The sequence below is a fragment of the Capsicum annuum genome, chromosome 10 (assembly GCF_002878395.1).
Source record: "Capsicum annuum cultivar UCD-10X-F1 chromosome 10, UCD10Xv1.1, whole genome shotgun sequence".
Classification (NCBI taxonomy): domain Eukaryota; kingdom Viridiplantae; phylum Streptophyta; class Magnoliopsida; order Solanales; family Solanaceae; genus Capsicum; species Capsicum annuum.
The window spans coordinates 162,970,344-162,976,432 of NC_061120.1; positions in this window are offsets into that span (position 1 = coordinate 162,970,344).

Consider the following 6,089-nt stretch of genomic DNA (forward strand, 5'->3'; position numbering starts at 1 on the left):
TTTTTATTGATGCACAAGTTATTAAAAAAGATATTTTATATATAATAAATGATAACATTACGTTTACAATAATGAGTTAAATATATAAAAGTTCACAACAAACAACAACACAAATTTCTGCAATTACGACGATCATGGTGGATTACGTTCTGGACATGTAGTTCTTTTGTGGCCAGCGCGCTTACATATAGAGTTCATGTTTCTTCTTGATGAAAATAGTTCTCCGACTCCACACCTCATCTTATATGGATTTCTTATCGGTTTGATAGTGCTTGGGTCAATATATGGAGGAGGTATTAATCTCAACAAAAGCTCTACAGGAACAACCCAAGATTCTTCGGGAGACACCAGAGTAATATGCCCACTATATGCCATTTCATATTCTTCCATCAATAATATTAAGAGGAGTGCTCATAAACTTTAGGTCCATATTTTGGACCATATTGAGCTCGAAATGCTACCATGGTAGGTGGACAGGTTATTTTGTCCAAGTCAAAAGCTCTGCACGTACAAGATCTTGTTTAAAGATCAATCATCGAAAGATCACCATGACCAATGATACTGAATTTGTAATATGCTATTTTATGAGATAATAACTTATTCCCCAAACTGATGTTCGTTGATATTATTTTTTCAATTTTGAGAACAAATTGAGTTCTTTTTGGGCCCTTGAAATGCTCACGCCTTTTGTTAAAAAATTGACCACACTTCTTGTTTATTACTTCAAACATAACCTTGATGGGAAATTCTCTTTCATCGACAAACAATGAATTCACCGATTTAGCTATGTTTGATGTCATAATATTGTACCTATACAAAAGAATCACTTAGGATGATATCATACTATACTTGTAACTTAAACAAGACATTAAATTCACAAGAATGTACCTATCTGCCTGACAGAATGTCTGGCTTCATCTCTTGAAATCGACACGTACGAGAAGTTCTTCTACCCTAGGATTCACATCCATTATTTGATTGAAATGGTCTAAAAACTCCTTTTTACTATATGCTTTAGTTGCTCTATAAAAAAGGGTCACGACCCTTTCATCGTAATAGGTATTTTGAATGTTCTCTCCAAGATGCCTAATGCAACAACCAAAGTAAGCTGAAATGAAGAAAATTGAACCCATCTTTGGAATACTTAGATGCCTATCCGAAACAAAACATAACTCTTCGGTATCTTCAATGTAGCTTCGCAGTTATTCAAAAAAAATCCATAAGAGGCATAACATTCCTTGTTCGCTACACAAAAAGTGACAGGAAAGATGTGATTCTCCGCATCCTGTGCCACCACAGTTAGCAGAACTCCATTATACCTTCTTCTCAAGAAGGTACCGTCGACGGCTATGCCTTTTCTCAAATGACGAAAACCTTGAATCCAAGCACTATAGGATACAAAAATTTACTTGAACCTTCTGTTTTCATCAAGATGCAATGCCTTCTTACTTCTGGGATTTGTGGACTCAATTATGTAATGGTAGGCATCTAGGATTGCATACCCATGCTCGTGTGTCCCCCTAACCAAGTCCTTAGCAATTTTCATAGACGTATATATCTTCCAATAACTAACCATGACACCCAATTTCGTAAGGTGTTGATTGGAAATAACCCTTATTGAAGGGCCTTTGCCATCGGGGAAACTACTCCTAAAATATTCACCGAGGACCTTTGTCGTGGCGTGAGGATTTTAGCCCGAGATGTGCTCTGAACCACATGTATGATGCTTTTTATGTTTATGAATGACGAATCTGTCAGAACTTGCGTACTTCACTGCTCTCAACCACCACTTGCAGTTTGGATTAACACATTTATAGCTAAAGACACTACTCAAATTAATCACCTTCTTCATTCTGAAATCTTTTTTCAAGCAAGAAATAAACAAAGTGGTAGATAGTTCATTCTTGTCCTTGAATGACATTCCTTTGAAAAAGCCGGTCCCATCGTCTTGAATATTTCCAAGTTGTGACGATCGAGAAGAACTGCCCACCGTATTGGTTGCATCAACGGGCATAGGTGTTTGATCATCATCTAAAATATTCATGTCTAGATCATCCAACTTATCATCAAAGATGTCTTGTTGTTGTTCTTCTTCTACGTTCTGGTTCTTATTCTCTCTTGTCTTTTCAACCACGTACACCCTTAACATCGGCCTGGATGAATCACTAAGATAAACATGCAACCAAACCTGATTGGTTATCTTGAAAGGCAGTACCCTCTGATTTTCAAAGGAGTTGTGCATGTAGCTGATGACGAGTTCTTCCAATTGACAATTCAGTCCACAATAACTGATGATTAAATTCACAAAATCAACATACGAAACATCACTTTGGACTGTCATAGCTATCGTCTCTAGCATTTCACCCTCATTCCAACTCCATACATATCGATTGCTCTTCTCGATCCATTGACCATGACAATCCACCCCTATTATTATTGATCCCTCCATTAGTGGTACCTAAATAAAGTCATTTGTTAAAAAAATTTAATAGTGATTTCATAGTTCGGTAAATGAATCCCAACAAAAGATGTAACTTGACTGAAAGAAATCGAAGAAAAGAACAAAAATAATAAAAATTGTGAAAAAAGAAAAAAATATTAAAAAATAAAAATGAAAGAAAATGTAGAAGTTGTGAGAGAATAGGAAAAAAATAAAGGCTGATAAAAAAATAAAGATTAAATAAAAATAAAGGTCGAGAAAAATTTAAAAAGAAAAAAAATCAAAGAAAAATAAAATAATTTTTTTTTATTGAAAGGTATAAAAAAAAGTAAAGGTTGAGAAAAACTAAAAAGAACAAAAATAAAAGAGGAAAGAAAAAATAAAAATAATATAAAATAAAAAAGGAAAAAGAAGTTGAAAGGAAAAAAGGAAAAAAACAAGGGTTGAGAAAATTAAAAAGAAAAAGTGAAAAAAAAATTCAAAGTATAACCAAAAAGAGAAAAAAAATAAAAGTTGGAAGATATAAATATGAAGTTTTATCCATTATGAGGATATTAATGTAATTTAATCCATTGATCAGGGGCAATTTTGTACAAAAAAATATTAGTTAATAGGTAAAAGCTATTTTAAGGAAGCTTTTTTATTTGGAGCTAAAATTTAAAAACCACCCAATTTGGGTCTATTTTTTAGATTCACCCTTAAAAAATTAATTTAAACTTTTTGTCCTTTATTAAAATCCTCTACAATAGACAAAATTGCCTTTTCACTTTTTTTCTCCAATTATTATTTAATTATATATATAATTTTGAATCCTAAATATATGGATTAAGACTTTAAAATATGATAAATCTTTTTCTTAAATTAGGACCTCTATTTGTTTAATTTTGTAAATTGAAGGTTTCTCCACCCTATCACGATATTATCAAATTGTATCCTATGATTTGTATTATATACTATACTAAAAAAGGCTACCAACATTGGTCTAAAGAAGAAAACTAAACTCTCCACTGGTCATGACTATCATGCTTTGAACCAATACAATTTGCTGAATTATGCATTAACGCATGACTGTTTCTACTGTGAACATGTGAATAGATCTCATAGTGACATCGCTGCATTTAGTTAGCTTTTTCGTCCTTCCCATATACTTTTAAGTCATTCTCCTTCATATTTCAAATCTTACACCACCACGAAAGAAAATAATTTGTTAGAAGATGATCAAAAGCATAAGAAAGCACCAAAACTAAAAAGGAAAGAAAGAAAAATAGCATAAAACCTAATATTTGAATCATCTACCATAAATTTAAGAAAATGAAAATAAAATATTAACTTTATTTACTTTTGTCTCCACTTTTTTTCTGATACAAATTACAAACGATTTAATAGAAGATAAATGCCAAGCAAAAATAATTTGCAGTGGTAATAAGTATAGAATTAAACATTTCGAAGGAATCATAAACTTTACGAGTTAAAAGTCTATAATGATGGTAAGCTCTTTATTACGTTTTAGAGATTCATACACATTGCTTCCTGACACTTTTGAAGAATTAGGTAAGATATTATGTCCTTAATTAGGTCCAAAGGATAGATCTCTAATCTCTATCTCTAATCTATAAATTCTAATTTTTATCTCTATCTCTAATCTATAATCCCTAATTCGTAATATTTAATCTCCAATATCCAATCTCCAATCTCTAATCTCTAATTTCTATCTCTATGTCTAATATATTAAAAGTGTGAAGGTCCTTAATAATGTTGTTTGAACTTTTTGCCCTTTATTAAAAGTTTGTCTTTAGACAAAATTATCTTTTCACTATTTTCTCAAATTATTGTTATTTAATTATTATTGGACTTTGAATTAATTAAATTCCTTATTTGGGTTAGGAAAGAAATTATAATATTTAAGAGTTCTAAATCAATTCAAATTTTACCTTATATATAATTTGTTAAAAAAATTAAATAAATGAAAAGAATACTGATTTCAATTGAAAGGGACACAAAAACATCCGAAAGGGAACAAAACAAGGAAAAAGAAAAAGAAATAAATTACATAAATGAAAAGAAATTTAATTTGAATTGAAAAGGACCAAAAAAAAATTTGTGGAGGAAAAAGGGAGAAAGGAAAAAGACAAAAAAAAAGAAAACTAAATCTAAAAAAAAAATCACAAAGGCTAATTTATTAAATTAAATAGATATAAATTGAAATGACAAAGAAAGAAAGTACACTAAACCTAAAATTTCTTATAGTGAGAATTCTTCCTTTCTACTTCCACAATGTAGTTCTCAAATAAATTTTTTCTTTATTATATTATCATTGTTCATAAATTTGATTGTGATTTAAGGTATGTTTTCTAAAATTTTACTTTTTAATGTTTACAATCTTGATAATATCTATGATTACATAAATAAATTTGCTTGTAATTTGATTAAGTTTTCTAAGACTTTATTATGTTCTCGAAGTTTATAAAAATAAAGTATCATGTGTCTGTGATAGACAATTGCTATGATTTTTATGTTATAAAAATAAATTATGAATTTTTTAATAAACAATCACTAATTAAGAAGTTTTCTTTTATGATTTTAGTATGCTCCTAAAGTTTAAATAATAAATTGTCATATATTCTTGATAGGTAATTGCTAATGAGATGTTTTTGGTGATTTGTTTTATAATGACTTGTATACAATAAATAACTTAGATAAAGCATCCAGTACCTCCCTGAACTATGGATAAAGTTGTTACGACATACTCTAACTTCACATGGATTATATTATCCTTGAACTTAATTTTAATATATTTTTATCACCCTTTTATGTTGACGCGGTATTTTTATTGCATAAAATATGACCCACGTTAAAAATGCCACGTCGGCTAAAAAAGTTGATAAAAGGTGCCACATTAGCTAAAAAAGTTAATAAAAATATGCTAAAATTTAGTTCAAGGGGTAATAGGACTCCCGTGAAGTTAGAGTGTGTCGTTGCATGGGGGGGGGGGGGGTGGGGGGTTACTAGATACTTTACTCTAGATAACTTGAAATTGACTTATTTACAATTTTGACCAGATTCTTTGGATTATATTTCATCATAAGAAATTGGTTAATCACTATAATTGTATATGAATTTTCTTTTACAACAACAACAACAAATCCAGTGTATTCCCACCTAGTGGAGTCTGGGGGGGTAAGATGTACGCAGTCCATACCTCTACCTCTGAAGAAGTAGAAAGGCTGTTTCCGATAGACCCCCGGCTCAAGGCACGAGATACCACACAAACACATAGTAAAGCACAAAAGCAAATTACATAACATAAATACGGCACCCATAAGTAATATAAAACAGAGGAGAGCAGAGGAAAGCACACACATTCGTAATGCAACATGGAACACGGAACACGGAATCATAACAGGATTAAAACCCCCACCAAGTAATTCCCTACACTAGCGACCCAAACTGGCCCTAGTCCTCTGCCGTGATTCGCGTCCTCTAGACCTTCCTATCTAGGGTCATGTCCTTGGTGAGCTGTAACTGTTCCATGTCCCGCCTAATCACCTCGCCCCAGTACTTCTTCGGCCTACCCCTACCCCGCCTAAAACCATCCAACGCTAGCCTCTCACACCTACGGACCGGGGCATCCATGCCCCTCCTCTTCACT